This window comes from Ixodes scapularis, unplaced genomic scaffold (genome assembly GCF_016920785.2).
Source record: "Ixodes scapularis isolate PalLabHiFi unplaced genomic scaffold, ASM1692078v2 PGA_scaffold5__190_contigs__length_132052651, whole genome shotgun sequence".
Lineage (NCBI taxonomy): Eukaryota > Metazoa > Arthropoda > Arachnida > Ixodida > Ixodidae > Ixodes > Ixodes scapularis.
The window spans coordinates 104,202,128-104,224,054 of record NW_024609880.1 but is presented as its reverse complement, the minus strand read 5'-3'; the positions used below and the strand labels follow the sequence as shown (position 1 = coordinate 104,224,054).

At 45.4% G+C, this 21,927-nt stretch overlaps 1 pseudogene; it reads right to left on the bottom strand.

Annotated features, from left to right (window-relative positions):
• Positions 1 to 17,096: 17,096 nt before the first annotated feature.
• LOC120842745 lies at positions 17,097 to 21,309 on the bottom strand (annotated as a pseudogene).
• Between the last annotated feature and the right edge of the window lie 618 nt (positions 21,310 to 21,927).

Below are 21,927 nucleotides of genomic sequence, written 5' to 3'. Positions count from 1 at the left end.
GTCCCAGCTCGTCTAGTCCCCTCCTCTCACAGGAGCTGCATGGGCACTATGCTGCTCTAGGGTGGAAAGTTGGGCTAGTTCGTAGTTATTCATCTTGGTTTTAAAGGGCTTATAAGGCTTATCTGAGTAGATAAGCCTTATATAAACTGATGTGCTTGATATGGCCAGATATGCCCAATTTTTTTATGTAACCATATTTGTTTGTTTTTATATATATATATATATATATATATATATATATAAATCAAGATATGCCGTTTTTCGACTAGATCGGAGTGGTGCCGTGCCGCAAAGCGCTTACGTCACAGTGACGTAGTGACGCCTGCACCGGTTGCTATTGGCGACGATATGTTTTGGTGGCGCTACCTCGCGGTCACCCTCCTGTTACGCAGCTGGTAGGTTGCGAGCAGACGACGGGCTATGTTAAATCTGGGAGTGGCTACGTTAGTTCGCATCTATGCCGATTAAAAACGGTTTATTTATTAAAACAAAGCGCTAATAGAAAGGCTTTAAATTGTTCAAAAAGCAAGCCTCGAGCTTTCCGTTACAGCTTTCGCGGCGTGTGTCAGGGCTATTCACAGCCTCTCTAATACTTGTGTTTTTTTGCGTGTCTTTTTTATCGTTGGACGCTACTGTAGAGAAAGGTTTTACATTTACCAGAGTAAATGATGTGCTGTCGTCATAGCGGTGCACGCGCGCACAGTTGTGTTGCAAAGCGCCGCACACCTGTTTGAGCTGCACTGAGCTTGCCGATACCGACGCCATGTGCGCCTGGACAGTTGCTGCCGAGCAAATGCTCGTCAGCAACTGAAGCTTAGTTCCTTCCGAATCGAATACGTGGCAAAGGAGTTTGTTAAATCCCGGCTTCTGCTTGAAAGAAAAGTAGAAATGTTCCTAAATTCTTAAAGTTTCGGCCATGGCCCAGCAAATTCAGGCGATTGATTAATTTGTTTTATCCAATTTTACTAGGAATTGTTTATAAATTTAGCATCGCTCGCTGAGAAGCGCATCACGCATCATGCGCATTTGCGTCCGCAAAAATTCAACATACAGACGGAAGTGATTCAGTGCAGGTTTATTCATAATTTTTTGGGGACGCTGAGTTGTCATTGACTTTCTTGATTTAAGAATTCGATCACGAAGGGGTCTCGCACGTTTCGCATCCACAAGGTGACTATGCAGAAATTTAGTCGAAATGACTCCGGCAGCCAGCCACAGCTTCTTACATTATTTATTTTCCGGAAATGTTCGTTTACTGAATTACAAAATTCAAAAAGGAATCAACTCGGAAGTCTTGCACAACACTTTGGAACTAACAGGATACACAAAGTCGCTTTCACTAAAGTGGTGACTAGACACGCGAGAGGTTCTCGAATTTCGCTTACCTACTTTCAATTTGATGATACATCCCTTTCATAGCTTTATTCTATCCGAATCATATAAATAGATACACCCTCTTATCGTGGTAGATGTTGTAGTGGAAAAAAAAAGTTCGAAATGGACATTTAGTGTTTATAAAGCGTAAGGTCTGCCAGGATGGGGCGACACTGATTTACACTGTAGATGAGCGATTTTAGCCAGTGCAGTGCGACCGCTATCATGGGGTCTTTAACGTGCACCACGCAGTAGTCATACACGACCGCACGCCGGCATGATGATCATCCAGATCGAAACGCGAAGGGCGGGGCTCGAACGCGCGAGCTTTCGCTCCACGTGCGTCGAGCTGGGTGTGCGGTTTAGCCAACTCGGCCAGTGGAATAAAGCGCTGGGTATTCTATTTTCATCATCCAGTTTTTTGTACTGTGCATGGTAGAGAACAGCACACCACCATCCGCGTGCTTCGACACCTCAGCGCCAAAAGTGTTCATTGTCACGACTACGTGTTCCACGTGCGGTTCCAAACTTTGGTAGAGTGTCCTGTATGCATTTTAACGAATAAAAATTTTACCATTTTACCAAATAAACATAACGCGTGAAACAGGCTTTGCCGCGCGTTACCCAAACAGCACGGGAAAGGAGCTGCCGAGCCGAGGGTTCCAAGATCTCCGCGGTCGGTCCCAGTCTGTCCTACCCGTGACGTCAAAAACGATGCTGATGATATTTAGAGAAGCGCCCCCTGTAGTTCACACACGCCGCACGCCCGTTTTAATCGAGTATGTGTCCCCTGCTTCACGACACCTTTATATAGGGTGGTTCAAGTCACCAGACTCGATCTAAAATGGACCGTGAAAATCGACACCTGCACGTAGCCATCTAAACTTTTCGTCAAGGGTGTAATTCACAGGTCGGTTTTTTCTTGTAAAATTACAACCAGCTTTTTTTCTGTAAAAAATAGGGCCAAGAAACTTGCCAGGGTCTACGGCGGGCAGCAACGCAGACGACAGGGATCCAGTAATGGGGGTGTTTGGCGTTTGTCTAGATAGATAGCGCTACCTCCTTTGCGCGACGGCTCGCGATTACTGTGGTTGATTAAAATGAATATAATTTTCTTGAAACGTATCTTCGGTTAAAAAATAAATCTGAACAATAAAAACGAAACTTAAAGTAAAAAAACGCGTCTGCATAACGGCGGCGCTTTTGCTGCCAACGGATTTCGTCTGCGTGTCGTCTGCTACCTTTCGCTGGTCGGCTGCACCTTCAGACGCTACTCGCGAAGCCATCTATCAATACGAACGCAAAACACACCCCGCTACTGGACTTGGTCGTCTGGGTCACCGCCCGCCGTAGACCCTGGCAAGTTTCTTAGCCCTATTTTTTACTAAAAGAGAACTACGCTTTCTAATTTTACACAAAAAAAAAACCGACCTGTAAAATACACATTTGACCAAAAGTTTAGATGGCTACATGCAGGCGTCGATTTTTACGGTCCAGCCTGGTGAATTGAACCACCCTATATGTGGCGCTGCCTTCAAGATGATTTTCTTGACGACTGCCGCTCCTTCATCCCGTTTTACCGCAACCTGGCTGTCTATTTGTCTGGCGCCATGAGTGCAGATTTCTTTATTTATGAGAGGTTTCGATCGTGCGCTCCTGATGCTCAAGCCAACATGTCCGCGGCGGAGGATGGGGAGGTATGGCGTGCCGAAGATGCGTTCATAATTTTCCTCCTCCCTCGTCACCCGTCAGACTGCCTGGTCGGTACTGCCTTGTCGCCACTCACGCATTTCAGCCCATATCGGCGTCCACCTACATTCACAATAAAGGGCCTCTGGTTGTTTGTTTTTTTCATTCAGTGTAAGAACTTTAACAGTAATCGCAACCACTGGTAGATTTTGATCACATTTACGTTGCTTGATGGATATTGGATAGCATAGATAAGTGCCACAATTAAGTAAATTTGCAAATACCAGATTTATAAATCATGTTTTAATTACTATCTATCAGGGGAAAACAAATAGTTCGATGCTCGAACAGGTGAGGAAATTTTGCACTGTGTTTATTTTCTCTAATATTTGACTTCCCAGAGCGTCGAAATACAATTTAATTTTGTTAAAATATGCGGGAATTTCGCAGAATTTAGTAGGTACGACTTATGTAGCAATGATGAATTGTGCTAATATAACTCGTATAACCCTTAATAAGAAACTATTCGCTGAAAGCATACCAACGTGGCACTTATATGAATCACATCGCGAAGTAGAATACGTCAGCCAAATATTTTTTTTTAAATTTCTATGAACCAGTATTTAACATTTATTTTAGCATATACAGCTTAGTTGCCAGATGGGGTTGACGCACGGACCACGCCGATAAAATACAGTATACACTAAAGATATATTAATAATATATTTCACATATTGAAAGTATATTAACATTATACGGTTAGTATTTTCTTTTAGTAAAATTGCAAAATTAGTGTGCTTAGCTTGTACTGGTTTTCAACACCACGGGAAGATATTTATAATTTTAACACTCGTTGCTCAACAAACACAAGGAAAGCCACAGCACATTTAAAACATATAATTTATTGCCGTGACGTTTCGTTTATTTACCCAGTCAGGTTGTAATTAAACATATTCGCAGTCCAATATTATAGGAATAACAGCAACAAACAAATTACGACTACGAAAGGAACACTTGCGACAGGAAAGCAGCTTTATTCACAACTGAACTTTATTACTTGAAAAGAAAAAAAATAACAAAGCACATAACCCGCCACCTACAGATTACATAATTTGCACACAACAAAACTCCCCACACGTTGGCCTTATAGTCGAGGGATGCTAGACTCTACTTGTGCCACTTATGGTTCGTATTCATTTTATGAAAACCATATCGTCGTGGGGCATGTAGGCTTACGGACCCCCTCACAGCCAGAAGTACTGGACATTGCATATGAAGTGCCATCCAAAGCTGAAATTTGTGCGTCACAACTCGAATTGGTAGACTCAAGATTTGTGCTGAACAAAAACCACTTTTCCGTGCTGCTTCCGCCTGCAAAAAGATAAATCTTTAGTCATTGTAATAAATTATGAAGGTGTACACATGAAATGAATGTAAGGCAAATAAAGCAAGGGGCTCAAACTTCACATCACAAACTAAACATTATTACACCCCTGAGTGTGTAAATGACTTGTCCTATAACCAGTATTGTACACGTTACTAAACAAAAGTAATCGATTGCAAGTGCTATTACTCTTGGCTAAAAAGTATTCGATTAGATTACTTGATTACTCGACAGCAAAAGTAACTGGACATTACTTTAAGGTGTAATCGTTACTTTTCCGATTATTTTATTGTGTGAACACTTACATCTTTAGTGCTCATAACAATGAACTTATATCAACCTATATTTCACATTTTCACAAGTACTGAAGAATAATAAACGGGTTCCGTCTACGGCATCAGCCATCTCTGTGCGCTGCATCATGAGACCATCAATTTTTCTAGCTGCGAAATTTCTAGCAGTGTCGCAATCGCTAATTCGCCCAAAGCATCTCCACTGGTCCCTGATGAAGAGAAACTTAGAGCCTGCTTCTAAAAATCTCTGGTTCCAAATAAAAGGTATTATGTTTTCGTGATTTATATATTTCCTTGTACTGGCAACCAAGAGGCTCTTCTTACTCTCTTTCGCACACACACGCGCTTCTCCAGATATTATTCACATGTTGATGAATTCGCAAGTTATACAAAAGAGCAGCAGCTCTAGGATTTGTTACGGATCATGCGTAGTATCCATTAGCGGAAGAGATCGCCCCGACCAATCCTCAACTCGAAACCTTGCTTGTCACAAAGACCACGTAGGGGAATTACGAGATCTTGACATGTATTTGAACTGGCTCCGTTATACTTTGCATCCGCTTTAGACATTGTTCGGTTCTGGTTCTCCTACAGGCTGCGAGTAGGTACCGTAAGCAGGATTATTTTTGTTTATGTCTGTGTGTGTGTGCGTGAGGGAGCCAGTTTGAACGAACGACTTACAAAGTTACATTCTGCTCTCTCAAACTTCGCAGTGAATGGCCTTTGTGACGCACTGGGGCTTCCCGCTCCCAGTCTCAGCTCAAAAAAAAAAAAAAAAAACGGACATTCTACAGAAAGTGTACATACAAGGGGTTGACCTTGCTTCCTGCAGCTCCGCAAAAATCTATTTTTTCTGTTCAAAAAAAGAAGCAAATTTGATTTTTGTCATTTCAGATAAATAAGTGGGTCAATCGAATGATGGTACCCCCTAACCGTATACATTTTTTTTAAAGTTCCATGGTCGAACAGTTTCAGTTAAAGCATGGTTATTTGAAAATGGAATCCCAGTAGCTTCGTCTGACGACTGCATACTGTGCAGAAGGCAGGAAATGGTTGATCACATTTTGCTAGACTGTTGGGACGCGGTCTTTTTTTGGGACGCAATCCAGGAGACCCTCAGAAAAGACTTCTAATTAACGCCCCATGGCATGCGTTTTCGAGCAGTAGAAGGGAAAAGTTAAGTTCGCTGCGACATGATCCTACTGCTAGGCCTGCACAGCATACGGCGTGCCCCATGGCTGGGTTCCACGCGGATATTGACGTTCGCCCCGTGCATAAGTATTTTATTGAGCGCATGTGCTTTCTGAAAGAATCCTATAACGACCAGCAACCTACAGCTGAGTAGCTGCCACTTTTGAGGTGTTGTTTACCCTCAAGGACTTGTAGCATGTTCGACATTAGCCAAGAGGGCTGGTGTTTTTTACCGTTTCATTGCGATTCTGTGTCACTGCCTTCCGTCATCGTCCACATCTGAACACAAAAAGCCCCCTGCGTGGCAGAGTCGGCAACGTATGCGGCTGTCACGAAGAGGAATGGAGTTTGAGTCCTGCTCGTCCCGGGTTCCTATTTTATTGATTCTTTACTCTTCTAAGATATAAATTATATTAAGGTGATAGGCTGAGCGAGTTGGGGCTAATTGAACATGAAGAAAAAAATAGCGCTTGGTTGTCTTCTGTGTTCGGTTCCTGTCCCTTTCGTCTTTTTGCGCGCTATTTTTTCATCATCTTCTAAGAAAGCTTTGCGCATTCAGGGCTGTCATCGAGTGTTCTTGTTGAGAACATTCCTGGAGGTGCCACGTGTATGAAAGGGCCGTTTACGCGCTGCCTTGCATCAGTCAGTTGCCGTCGCCGACGCGAAATGCGAGGCACCTTTCTCGTTAAATTTTGATGGTGCAAGTTCATTTAATCAAACATTTATATTCGTTCTAAATTCATCTGCTTTTCTAATGGTGACAACATTGCACCAGCCGCAAAGTGGATACAGGTCAACGCGTAAAAATGATGTCTCTGAAACGCATACGCTGACAGTTCATCCTTCGGTACATCTTGTATAGAACCAACCGCTCATAATAGCATATGCTTTATTCTTACATTGAATAAAACACAGTTATATCTGCAGGCTCCAAAGTATATCGCACTCCAAGTCAACAATAAGAAAGCAAGAAATGCGTGCGATTATTTCAGCAAAATTAATTGGAAGTTCCGATGTATTTTTTTTTTCATCCCATTATCGCCGTGAAATGCTAAGGGAGAATGTAAAGTGGTCAGGATGTTGCAACCGCCAGACACCCAAGATTTCAAACTTTGTTTCTTCAACATTTCTGATTTTTTTTTTTTTTCACTTGGCGCACAGTTGAATTTGGCGGCAATGTGCAGGCTGTTTAAAAGTTAAAGGGACCATGAAATGATTTTAAAATCGAATTCATCCACCGCACGTCGTAAAAGGTGTGACAAGAAACACAAAAGCACAAAAATAGGGAGCCAAAACAAATTATTTGCTATAGAACTTTTAAAAGAAAACTGGACTCTTTTCCGCCTTCTTTCCTTCGCCTTTTCACTACGATGCATCCGCGGAAACGGAGCACGTCAGCCGAATCCATGTCGCCTATTGGGTGAGTGCCTACCTCACCAGCACCGCGATCGTAAACAATAAATAGCCGGCGAATGTTTCCTAAAAGTTTTGTTAATTAATATTCAGATCCACATTTTGTAGCATAATTAGAGATGTGTGGCGAAAATTGCCAAATTTGATAATGCTGAGAGCCAAGCGCCATCTATCGTGTGGTAAACGAAGCAACTACTGCGCGTGCGCAGTAGGGCTGGGCCGACTTGAGTTACTTGGGTCGCGACGAGCGTTTATGTCCTTTGATTTCCTTCCTCTCAAAACTCTGACTGACTGAACGTTTATTTTTCTACGTGTTCTTCTCGCGCGTGCCGACTTCAAGCAGCAAGAAAAAAAGTACTTAAAACAGACCACGACGAACAAGAACGCTGGATCCACAAACACCCGAGAAGAGCGACAATGGCCACGAATCCAACGACTCCGACGAAGCGAGCTGCTCAGAATATAGGCCTAGCAGGCACTCCGACTCGGCGCAGCGTTGCTTCGTCGCAAGACCGTCTGCCTACGACCGGCAGGCGTGCTGAATGGAATATGCCCGCGCTACCCTTGCGGACCCTTCCCGTATTATAGTTTGATCGCTGACCTCTATTTTAGATTAAGAGGTGAGGTCAATCTCTTCCCCTTGCTTTCCGAGGCAGTGTTGACGAACACTCGTCGAAAAGGGACTCTCGTCGATTCTATCTTCTTGTTTTGTGTGACATAGAGCTGAAATAAACGCCGTATGGATTACCTTCGTAACACGGTATGTACACGTTGTTATTGGTATGCCATTTTTACTCTGACAGACTGCACGTCACTGTCGAGCTATAACAGTTCGTGGGAGGTATACATGCAATGCCGATCCAACCTTTCTTTGCCGAGTGTCGCGTCAGTATCCAGTTGCAATCGTAAAAGATCGGTCCCGAAGCGCTTACCAACAGCGCGAATAAAGCACTTCCATCAAACGCGCGCATCCGCTCCGAGTGTGAACAGGTATTTACGTGGCTCTTGCTGACACTCGTAGTTCAAACGTATATTTTTTAACGTCGGCTCGCTCGTGCATCTCCGAGGCCGCGGAAAACGCCGCGGCAATTTGTTTCCATCAACGTCGCTTTGCAAACGACTGACACGGGCCGCCTTTTGCCAACAATGACAGTTGGGTTGACTTCTGGAGTCTTCACCGGAAGACTCGCTGCACTTCCCAACAGGCATACCGGCGTATGGGACTAGTCCCATGCTGTCGCTGTAGTACAACATATCTCATTGAATTTCGCTCAGCTGCGATGCGGCGATGAGAGGCGCCGATTCAGAAAATACGTCGGTGACATCAGCGCAGTAAAACCTACCGGCGCACCCCAACTCGTCGCCGCTAACCCTCCCATTCTCCTACTTCTGAGAGAACTTCCGGTTCCGGAAACAGCGTACGTCACGGCTTGTTTTGCGGTCAGTTGGAGAGAAAGAAAAAGTCGATATTTCATTAATTTTTTGTGTGGAAGTTAATAAACCGAGACGAAAACGGATGCCTGTTCGGCATTCAGTGAACATTGACGGTTTAATGTAAAAGTTAGCTGGAAAAAGTAAAGAAGTCATTTCATGGTCCCTTTAAAGGTGAATACGCCAGAAAAGGGGGGGGGGGGGGCGCAGATAAGTGGACTAGAAGCGCCTGCCACAACTTTCTGGCTATGAAGGTTTCATTCGTTCGTCTATGCTTCATAATTGATACTGCGTAATGCGTAGCTAAAGGAGCCAAATTTTCTCCCTTTCAAAACCACTCACACATAACGCGTCGCTGCCGATAGACAGGACCATCAATGTCCTCATATCGTTCTAGGTTCGACTTCCAAGAATGGCAGACACAAATTTTTATTTATCATATCCCAAGTGTCACATGCAAACTTCCTTGTCATGTGGCGAACTTCCTAATATCTTGAGCCTGAGACAAGATGTCTGGCCACACCAAGCGCTGCAATCTTGTAACAAATGGGCGTTTTCAATCACTTTGAAAGATTTCTAATACGCAGAGCGAGTGTTCATCTGAATTTGTATTCCCTAAACGCTTTGAGTGTTTTTCAAAATACTTTTTGCAAGACCATGTTTACGCATCGCACACGTTGTAATGCATATGTCACAATGTTATTATAAAAATTCAGGAGCTACTGAAGTTTCCTCTGTCCTCTACCCAATGTCGAATGATTCTCGAATAATGTGATTTATCACAAGATAATTTACAGCTCCCCTTTAGCCCACTCAAAAGCCAAAGCTTTTATTCATAGTTGTATTCTTACATTTATAGAGCATATTTAAAGATATTTTTGCGTCGACAGCCTGCTCAGTGAATGACAGAGTATGTGGGTTCTAAAAGAAACCACATATCAATAGTCGTTTTTTTTCTTTTTCGTGCCAAATCAACATCAGTTTTGAAATTCAACAATCAAAAGCCACTCGCCAGAATTAATTCCTCCAAATGGCGACTTCTGCTATTACGCCAGGGCACAGGCCTTAATATTTGCAACGAATAGCTCGGAATTGTGTATTGCAGAATATAACTTGTTTCGTTTAATCGGCTGTAAAATTCAGGAAGCTGTGAAGCGCTGTGTTGTCCGCGCAAGAAGAGCATGCCTAATATTTAAAAAAATTGTGCTGGAGTTATCGATGTATTGGCGTCATTCCAAAGTTTCTCGTAATCATCAATGTAGTACACGATTTGAGGCAATATTACGCAAAAGTCAGAACTACTATGTGACCGGTATTTTATCTTTTGCGACAAATGAACACTCAACCTTGATGGAAGGCTGTAATACTTCAATCCGTCTGACATTTATTTCGCAACCCAGTAATAAAGCTTAAAAATATTATAGGCACTTACTTGGGTCATCATCATTTCTTTCCAATATAAAGCAATTGTCCTTTGAATCCGCAAACAGAACGGTTACGATTGAACTTTGACCTGTGGAATGCCAAATGTTTAGTTAAACACAGTTTTGTTTATATCAATATAAAAATAAAACTATAGGTTGTGCTGCTTTAGCATAGTTTGTATATATTCCCGAACTTCTCATTATGAGCCCACAGACCACTAACAGAAGTTACTGGGAACATGAAGTTCCATGGTATGGGGTATAGGTAAAATACTTATTTGTACTATGCAAATAATATTGCTACGCACACTTTATCTCTATTTTCTGTGTTCTTTTTTTGTTTGTATTTATTATTCAAGACGTCTTTATAATATTTCAGTTTTAAAATATTTTATTGCGCGTATGGCTCACTAAATTATCGAACTTATTTCTTGCAAGGTCTGTTAGTTGATGTCATAAAGCGTTTAGTGTTTGATCTTTAATTACTATATCGATATTCACAACAACACAGGTGACACGAGATAACACTGAAAATAAAAAAAAATGACGAATCTCGCTTATTTCTAATGAACTAATAAACCAGAATGTAATATGAACTGCGCAAAGTTAAAGGCCGCCATAGTCGCTGGTAAGCTTCCACTCTGTGTGCCAGTATATCAAACACTATGTACACAATTCGGTAACATTTCCCTAAATATTGCGCCGAGCGTGTAGCTAATTGCCTATAGAATCTGAGATGTTCATGATGTACGCGAGGAATGACAATGAACATGACTTCGATAGGACATAATTTGTTTTGAAACAGAATGTGTTTGCGTTTTTTCCACGAAGACTGCAACGCTCGCTGTTACACTTAGGTTAAACTTATGTAAAGCGTATTGGCAAATGGAATCCGTGACTAAAGCACTAATATAAGAATACTCCAGGCATGGATTTAACTTGGGACCCAGTGATTTCCAGCCAGACACTATACAGACTGATCTGTGCAGAGTGGAAAGCATGCGCGTTGAGACAGTCAGCAGTTGCTTTACAATATAAAAAATTGCTAACGTGATCATGCTGGCAAAAAATGTGTTTATCGCCAACAACACACTTCCTGTGTGTTGTACGAATGGAGCTGGTGTGAGCCCCAGCATACATATTATGCGTGTTTACAGCACAAAACATAATTGGCGCCACCGGTCTCCGTTAGCTTCATCAAGCTAGTGTAAATTTGTGTTGTTTGTGATAAGTCATTTCCTTACAAAATTCCCGTTGTCACATTTAAGCGGACGTGAATGTGCGGGAGAGTAGGGTACACACGCCGAGCCTGAAGCTTGGTCCATTGGCGAGAACGTCGGCGATATTTGTGACCGCCGTCCTCCTTTCCTTGTCGGGCGCGTGCGCGGGTCGCGGGATGAGGTTCTCGCAGGATGCGCCACAGTCTTTACAATCCCTCACGAGAGAAAGCAGTGAACTGAATGTCAGAAAGCTGTATCGGCGTTTGCTTCGGAAGACAGAAGCGAGCCTTTATAGAGTACAGGCATATTATCGCATTTCAACGTAGTCCGCTTCGGAAACGCGCGAATCGCAGCCCTATTTTTATACTACATATGCGGGTGTTTGTGTTGGGTGTGTTTCTTTGATTTTGTCAATGTGTGTGTTAGTAGTCGTGCGTATGTGTGTCTATGACTGCTCGAAAGCGTATACCACGTATTACAAAATGCTTATGACATCATGTTAAATGTACGATATTGGGTCAAATACTGAATATAAGTGCCGGATAAAACTTTAAATGGCACTTAAAGCCAAATAATATTTAACTTATCGGTGGATCAGATCGTGATTCTGGCTCTAAGCGTCGTTCAGGGAAGCGCCACGCTCGGAGTGGCGCTCTGTGTGGCGCACAGGCTTGCAGGTTTCCAAGATTATATTCGGTTACATGTAATTTGCTATTTTTGTGTCTCTGGCATATACGCCAGGGGCCCTGCGTTGTATTTGCATGTGACAAGTCAGTCGTGAATAAAGAATAAACAAGCTTATGGAAGGGAGATTCTCCGGTGTCGCCCCTCTGCATCTGGATATCCGTATAGGCACTTCGCAGCAGCTGTGCATGGGCGTCACCATTACCGACCTTCAGTTTTTGGTTTCCACTTATTTAGTTTACTTTATTTCATCATTATCATATACATCGTTATTCCCATTTTAGATTCTCATGTCTCCTTCTTCCCAACTTTTGGGATTTGTGGAGGCTCTGCATTGCCCGTTTCAATGGCTCGGTAAATCGGTGAGCCAAGAGAAGGTAAGTAATAACGGCTGGAGTCTAGTGTGTGTTTAAAGCGTTCATACATCTACTCCTAAACGCATAAGGGCGCGTTTGCTGCTGTGTATGAAAGTTCTCCACGAGCATATTCTCGCTGGTCACTGTTGCGAGCTAGAGCTAGTTCGACTGCGATGTAGCACGAAGGGACTACGAATTTTGTAACAGCGAAATCAGCCATTTTCCGCTCTCCCTCAAATGGTACAGCGAAGGCTGGAGCACAAGGTCGTGGTTTCGAAAATAAAGTTCAAGAACTTGCGCTGCAATTGCCCTTCTTAAAGCAATGAACACTGGCGAGCTTGCGCTTCTAGCCTTCTCTGCCCCGTCAGTTAAAGTCAGGTTTGCGCAAGCAGTGCAGCACTAAGTAAGCGCAAAGTCAGGGTTGCAACAGCTCTAATGTCATCACTGACTCAGCGATGCGATAGCGCTGCGTTGCGGGTGTAAACAAGAAAAGGCGGGGTCACATGCAGCGGAGCGCTGCTAAAGCGCTGAATTAGCGCCATTCGCTGACGCTGCGTCTAAACGCTGAGTTACCGCTGCACTGTATGTGTGAACAGGCCTTAAACGTAAACGGAGTTTATTAATTGCAGACCCTAGGCTGATCGATTTAAGCCTGTGGCCGTGCCTTGTTTGTTGCTGTATTGTTTTGTGGCACCATTTGTTGTTTTCTTACTATACTCGCGGTAGCCACTACACTCTTTAACGCTTAAGTGATATTGTGTTTGTGCGTATGTTTATAGAGCCTGAAGCTAGTCTGCCTCAACGGGCGACTTCTCTTTCACCTGCAGATAAGCAATTTGGCCAGTACAGCACAACCGCAAGCCTGGGGTCCTTAACGTGCACCACGCAATAGTGGTACACGACCGCACGCAAATACGATGCTCATTTAGATCGAAACGGGCAGGGGCGGGGATTGAGCACAGGATCTCTGGGTTCTGCAGCGCGAGCTTTCGCTCTACGTGCTCCAAACTGATGTGCGTTAGCCCACTCGGCCATCGATTAACCCCCTTTTTGCTTAAACATGATGTAGGTAGCATTATAACCATAGAAGCATCAATATTTCGGTGAAAAACGCGAGAACAGACATCTTAAACTGAAGCAAACGATAACCAAAAACAACCTAGTTCTTGGTTATAAAGTTTCAATCGAATGTCGTAACGGCATCGGCCTCCGACGGCAAGGCCACTATATAGGAAGTACGCTCACTGGTACAGATTACCTTGGCCAGAACGTAATACCGAAGGTTTGGTGAAGAAAGCCAAAGCATATTTGGCGACCTTGGATTCACCCCGTCGGCCAATCGCCTCCAATCATGCTTTGACGTCAGGGACCGTCAGGGGCTGATCATTTTTTTTTTTTCATCTGGTAGCGCGCTGCATTCAACGTCATTCTCGCCGAGGGACGACGACCTCTCGAAGTGGCCCGGGTTTACGTCGCAGAGCTGTGCTGGTATCCACTTCTACATCCCGTTACCAAGTGCGAGGATACGAATCTTTATCATCTTATTATAAGCATAATTATATGGACACATGCCAATTAAAAAAAAAACGGAGATTTTTATGTTACTTTTGCTACGAAAGTTTTTACTTTTTTACGTCTGCCCTTAATGTAGAATATAAACTCCCCAAACCACTTCCTTGCTAACTGGATAGGACACGCCTGTAGACTTATACTCTACTCAATGCAAGTCTCACAATCGATTACCGTTTGGAGTCATCTTGTAACCATTCGAGCATATTTATTAGGAAGTCGCCATTAGAGTGATTGGATTACTTTCGAAAGTACTAAACCTATAACCATTGCTATTCCCCCTTCCCTTTTTAATGGCGCCATTTGTTTCTACAAGCTCACTACCGAGAAATACTCTAACAAATTCTCCGACAGGAGGATCGGCTTACCACCTTGGTGAATGAAGAAGATGAGTAGCTCTTAACTCCGTGATTTTAATCGAAAAATGACGAGTACGAAAGACCAGTTTTCAAACCGGCAAAAAATTTGTCCTTTTGAAAATATGAAGGAACCGGAAAAGTAGCGCGTTACTTTTTCAGGTAACGGCAAATAACTTTTATGATCAAGTAATCAAAAAATATAATTGCATATTTTTAACTAAGATTAGTAATTGTAATCGATCACTTTTCTTTGAGCAACGCACGTGCAAAAAACTCACGTATGTCACACAGACTATATCATTTAATAAGAAACTTATTATCAAGATATTTGCAGCGATTCCGAAACAGGCTTGGCTCATAGTCGCCGAAATAGAAGCATTTTTCAGAATCTCTCAAACGGGTCTCGCGGCGTAAATATTGCGCTCTCATTTTGTTTTTTGCTTTTTGGGCGAAAGTAACTTTGTCTTGTACCTGTCTTATCTTGACCCTTGAAACAAATTGCTTCTTAGGAGATCGGTGTACATTTAAGGTTCCATTCATTCTGTTAGTACGCGATTTCTGAACATGCGACACTTACCTTCAGAAGACATAATAATTCTGGTTTCATTGAACTTGAAAAAGGTACCAAGCGTTGAACCTCTGTAAAATAATGAGGAGGTGAACTGCACATTCATCGACTGCGAGTATGTAAAAGCAAATAAAAATATATAGTTCATTCGGAGGTATGGGTCGTCCAGCTGTTCTGGTGAGTTACTACCAGTTTTCAATGGTTGCTATCTGTGAAGAAATAAATCAAGGGCTGCTATCACGCAGTATCACCCATGTCTATTTTCGAATTCTACTTAAATCAATCCGATATACTCACTTCAGAACACAGAACACATTGGGGCAGTGCTGGATGGGAGGAATGGCACGCCCTTCAATCAAACATATTTCTGGTTCGCAAGTTCCGCAAGTTATAAATACCGTTTTCCAAGTAGAGAACAACGCTCCTCCAGAAGCACATACGCCTTCACACGAGTTTCCACGCCAAATTTAGCGGGGGAACTCGTGCAACTTTCCCGAAGCGCTAGCACATCCACACGTCGTCGATTCTTGACGGGAATCCAGACATGCGAAGGCACAGAGACGCAGCAAGGGCAATTTGACGCAGCACATCGGCGTGCCAAGACATGATTTGGGTCAGGCCGCCTGACCGAAAGACTTGTGTTCGACGTGTTGTACCAATTTTGTTTTCGATCGCGTGCTTTCGTAAGAAGCTTCGCGGGTTCTCAAATGCAGCTACAACCGTTTACTTAGGATTGTTTTTTGTTTTTTTTTTAATTTTTATCAAATGATCACGACTGTGGAGAAACGTGTCTTTAAGCAGGCAGCCGCTCAACAGGCAACCGAGATTCACAGGGACACAACTAACGCATGACTTGACGAGGTACTGCTTCAAGTGCAAGATGGCGCCCAGCGAGTCATCGCCTACGCAAGTCGGACACTGTCCAAGGCTAAAAGGATTTACTCCACGACTAAAAAATGATGCCTTGTGGTCATCTGGGCAATCACGAAGTTTCGCCTGCACTTGTACGGGAGCCCGTTCCGCGTAGTCACAAACTACCACTCGCTCTGCTGGCTTGCAAACGTCAAGGACCCTTCATGACGCCTCGCTGGATGGAGTCTTCGACAGCAGCAGTTCAAAATGACTCTGGCCCACCCATGACAAAATGCTGTATGAGTGGGAGGGGGGAGAGGAGCTCCTAGCAAAATGGAAGATTTCGGGGACGGGCACGGGCCCCATGCCCCCCCCCCCCCCCCCCCCCCTGTCTACAAGTCAGGCCGCAAGCACAGCAATGCGGACTGCCTCTCCAGAGCCCCCGCCGAGACACTTCCCAGCAACAGCGACGATGATGACGGCGAGTGCTTCCAAGGTGCAGTGGACACCGACGACATTGCATGACGCCAAAGAGACAATCCTGAGCTGCGCGCGCTAATCTAGTACTTCGAAGGACGAGGAGGTACTATCCCCCGTTTCTTCTCGAGAGCCCTGCCGACCTTCGCCATTCGACAAGGTGTACTTTACAAGGAAAACTGCGGAGACAACGACTCGTCATGGCTGCTGGTAATTCCTACCGACCTTAGAGAGGATATCTTTCAAGCTGCCACGACAGCCCAATGTTCGGACACCTTTTTTACAGCCGCACGCTGGTCCGAATTCGTGAAAGGTACTAGTAGCCGAAACTCCCAAGTTTTTCATCGAGTCCGTCGTCCTCCGCCACGGCGTTCCTGAAGTTATAATCCCGGATCGCGGGTTATCGTTCATGGCACAGCTGATGCACGAGAACCTCCGCCTCAGCCACACCAACCACCGGCGAACCACGACGTATCATCCTCAGACTAATCGCCTTATATACTGTTGTCGGTTTGCCTTGCTGCGTACCCAACCCGGAGGAATAACACGCAGCCAACGGTTTCAAGAACAAGAAACTACATTTAATAGGACAAGGACGATTACAATACTAACATAGTTATCCCAGCTCTACGGTAATCGGCCGACTGCCCTTCGCTCCGCTTCTGCCTCGCCTTATCTAGGCGAGCGGCACAAGGCGCGCGTGGCCGGCTGCTTGCCGTCACCTTGCGGCCGAATGATGGCCGCGGTATTTCGGGGACCGGGCAACCGTGTAGATCTGGTCCCCCACACTCTCTCTCCCCCCCCCCCTCCCCTTAACAGTCGGGAATGTCAATGGCAATGTCGTCGACGCCGAGGGGTGGGGCGCGCTGGCGCGGGAGGTCCGTCCGGCGGCGCTGTATCAGCGCGATGGCCCGCTCCATGTCGCGCTCCTACACTGTTAGCAAGTGCCGTGTATTTGGTGAATATTTGGGGTGAAAAACACGCTATTTACACAAATTACCATAAATTTACACGATGAGTAACGGATAATACGTTCAGATATCATGCGAGGTTGTAAAAAACGTGTTTTGGTTCGGTCATACACGCATAACCGTGTAGCCGACCTCGATAACACGCATCGCCTCCGGCGACGACCGCGGCATTGCCGGCTATCGAAGCACCGGAATGCTTGGGGACACACTTAGAAAGGACCGTCGAGACAAATGCCGCGGAAAGAAACATGTCTCGGAAACAGATAAGCACCAAAAGCAATTACGCCATGTCGCGTAACGTTGGCGAAACCCGCGCTTACCGTGGCTCGCCGCCATTTTCTGGTCGATGGCAATGCGGCTTCCCTCATGTCGCCCATGTTTGCATTTAGTTTAGGGCTCTTGATAATAGTTTCTTACACACCACAAATAAAGTCATGGGTCCAATTATTCGTTCAAAACAGTTAAAATAGATATAAAAAGCGTGTCTTCGATGTGAACACGTGACATTGCAGTTGGTTTCGTTTTTGCTTCAACCTTCAACTGCTTCAACTGCAAGCGATCTGGCCGATCTGGCCATGGCGCAAGTGGCGCAAGCGCAACGTCGATGTACGGTGGAAGCAAGAGCCGGTTGGCTTTCGTTCTTTTTGTTTGACCGGAGAAATTTCTGGCAGCCGCTATTGTTTTGGTTTGACGGGACGCGAGAAGCTTCGCATAGAGCTTCGCAGTTTGCGAGCACATAGTGAAGACGTGACCGGAGAAGTGCCCCTGTGATGTTCCCGGAAGACGGAAAGTACCATTCGTCGTGTGTGCTTTGAAAGCGAGGGGAGTCACAGGGTCCACGAGTGCGCAACCAGAAGCCAAGGTTCACGACAGCGCTGCGTTCTTCGGCGATCTCGTTCTGTTAGGGGCAACACGGCGATGCGAGAAAGGGCCGAAACGTTCGTGGTGTGTGGTGCGGTGCTTGTAGGTAGAAACCCGCACTAACGCGGATCTCATGTTGGTTGTTGTGGGGTTGCGTTTGACGGGTTTATCCCCGTCGTCGTCAGCTGATCCGGTTCAGCTGGTCGGGGAGGACGCAGCGAGCGTTCTTAAAAGTAAATCTTCCTTCGTTCCGTTTCAAAATGTGGAAGATTCCCGACGCATACCGTGAGTAAAACGCTGCGGACGTTTCCAACAAAATTACGTCGTTTTAATTGAACAAGGGACTTCGGATAGTTTCCCTAAATCTGCCGTTTCTATGCTTCGTGTCGTTAGACTGCATTTGCACAGCGACGTGTTCGCACAGCGACGCACACCGCTCGAGTAGATGATTCGGTCCCGCAAACGACCGGTTATACAGAATTTCAGGGAAACTTAAGTCACCACCGATGTTTTCCTGTAAATCTCGTGTGACTCGTGTGAGTTTGTTGCGCTCACCATGCGGTGTGAATAAACTGGGGCAAGATTTTCTACCTGCCCACAGATGCATGAACTGAGACCAATTTTTTTACGTAGAGAACATAGTGGTTTTTCTTTACATTGGGAAGAGGCCCGAATTTGTCTCTTTTCCCTCTGGCACTGCCCCAAGTTTCAAGTTGCAGTTTCAGTAGACATACCTACTAACAGGTACAAACTGCTCTAAAGCAGGTAAAAGACTGGGAAGTCAGGACGGTGCGGACACCGTGTTTCGCGCTTCTCGCAAGGTGACTGATGCTTTTGCGAGGTATGCGGAATCTGCAAACGATTTTGCTATGCCCTTCGTTTGCGTCTCCAGAAAAAAGAATAAGATTATTTACAAATTTAGGCGCAATCACGAGCCAAGATTTACGATAACAGTGCGTTCGCTTCGGTGGTCCGTGTAGTGGTATTATACGCTGCTTTCTGCAACACCGCGTCATGACGAAGAGCTGGAACGGTCACGGTCTGTGCTGGGCTAGCGGTTGACAGAAACCCGCATCGCCCGCATCGGCACCGAGTGCACTTGGGCTGTTGATGCTCGAGCCTTTCATACGCGGCTTGTCGCCAGCTGATCCTGCTGCTCGACGGTGAGGAAGCGGCGAGTGTGACCTCTGAAGTAAATGTAAATCCTCGTTCATCCAGTTATCCAGTGTCAAAGTGTGGAAGATGTCCAACGTGTACTGAGGGCGGGAACTACGAGCGTTTTGCCTTGCTTTTATAACCGAAACCAGAGCAGCGAGATAATTGCCTTGCGTACTCCAAAATGACGCAAGCAATAAGTTTCAACAGGTCGATTACGTCACCGCAGATGTAGGCGAGACTGTGCACTGTTTAAACGCTTGCAGTATCCACGAGTGCTACCAGAAAAACGACGTCAACAGAGAAGGAGCTCGCGATTTTAGCATAATGCAGTGCCACGGGCTCGTGAATTTTCAATGTGGCTATATAAAAATATTAAAAAAACAAAAAAAAACTAAAAAAAAACGCATCAGCGCCACATTAATGATCACGAATAACACCGGTCACAAACTCCCAAGCCTCACCGCTTCGCTCGACACCAACACGACATACGACAACAATCTGCATCAAAACGCCCCAAAAGTGAAGGCGTCTGCTCCCGTACGCGTACTACAACTAGCGGAAGTGAAGTGTTGGGCGGATGTCCTTCACAATAATATATATAAAAAATGCCTTGCGCAAGTATAATTTCCATTGATTATTGAATACGTACTGATAAAATCCCAATCATTTGTTTTTCTATCTGATTCAAGCGAGTCGGACTGCTCATAACACTGGTCGAGCATGAAAATAACAAAAATTTGAACTTTTTCATGGCTCGTTTAAGATTTATTGTTAGTACATCGTTGTTTTTCGCAAAGGACTAATTTTACAGATTTTGCCTCCATACTTTTTAAATGCAAACAGTTCTTACATACGGCTGTCCATTGTGCCGTGTTTTGTGTCGTCTTCTATAAATCGGTAACGATCAGCGACCAAAGAGATCACCCGTACATGTCAAGCATATATACGCCGCGGGGAGAGTCCGTTGTTAGTAGGAAGTGTCGGGCGTAGTGTCGGTGTTGTGTTTGTGTATGTGTCGCTGCTGTGTCCTACGTGGTGCTCGTGTTGTCTGTGATGTATGAGAGTAGCAGTCTACTCGTGATAGTTCCCAGCGTATTAACCGACTCCTGCTTTTTTTTCATTGGTTGCTAGAAATCGCACTAGGTGGCGCAAGTTACCGCCCGATTACAAGAGTTTGCTTGAGCTATTTATCCATGTAAGTTCAATATTCGTTTTTTTTTTTTTTGTTTTTTTTTGTCTAGCGGTTTTGTCGTAGCTGCCGACGCCACCGACCGCCGACGATGCACGTAGGTACCTTTGCACGTAGCTACGTCCGCCGCTCGGAGACTGTTTACTGTGCATAAAAGACATCGAACGAGAACGAACGCGTCCTGTATGCTTTCAGTTCGGCTGAAAGGCGCGGCTGGCTGGGCTCGTCCCTCGCCTGTTCTCGGCTGCTGGCCGCCATGTTTCATAAGGAACACGTTGAACCGTGCTTCTCGGAAGGCAAACACGGTGTAGCGTGTTAACTTTACACAGCACCTCATGTGTAGACGAAAAACACAGATGGCTCCGTGTAAAACGAACACGTTTCGACGTGTCCGCTATGGGACGACGGTTTACAAGTCTGGGCGTGTTATTTTTGCTAACAGTGTACAGCCTGTTGATGCGGGCGATCCTATCGGCGTCTGCCCTCTCTCCGTGCAGCTGGCCACGGGTGTGGACCCCTCTGGATATCTCCGGCACCCCACAGAGTGGGCAGTGAAGGCGCAACTCCTCGGCTCTGTGTTGCGCAGCCGGCTCTGTGGGATGGCGGTCTTCGAGGGTCCGTCCTAGGAACGGTTCAGAAATGTTGGCTGGAGGGCAACCGTTCTTGGGGAGGGGCTGCTGTCTCCAGCGCAGATATGATGCCCAGCCGACAGAGGTGGGCTCCTCAAGTACAGTCCAGATGGACGATGGATCGCTGAAGCCGTCTGCTGCATCGCCTGCATAGGCCGGGTCGGCTGGGCCGTCCTGTAGGGGGTGGCCGCGGCCTACGGTACTCTGGACCGCCCCTTGCCTGGCTGACGTTTTTGGTGGGCCGGCATCCCATGAGCCCGGCCACCATGTCGTTTCGATGGCGGAGTGTGGTGCCGCTTGTTATCGTCATCCATCTTCGTAAAACAAGAGAGGGCAAGGCAAATGTTTAGTTGCGAGCGAAGTCTTGCTCCTACCCTCATGCCAAAAAGTTTCAAATAAGGGATCTGAGGTGGGCACACAATCTTCTTCCCCTTCTCTTGAAAAGGGAGCAGATCCGTGGGAGTAGAAAAGTACTCCCAAAATGCGAGAGAGGCGAAGTCGAGGAGACAAAAAAAAGGTTTCTCTCTCTTTGGTGTTACCGACGTCGAGGTTATACCGCCGCCGTGGTGGAGACAAGGGGGCTTCCGGAACGAGACTGGAGTCAGTGTCGATCCGGTCCTACGAGAAATCTTCCGCTTGTGCTTGAAAAAATCGTTTAACGTGGTGACATGAACAGGCCCGGTTTCTTCACTACACTCACAGCGAACTAGTTTTAAGTGAGTGGTGAGCACTTTTCACGCACGCGAAACGGACCTTCCGTTTGCGAGGGAAGCTGCGATGCCTCGACCGGCGTCGCTCAGTCACTCAGTGGGTGAGTACGCCGGAGTACAAAATC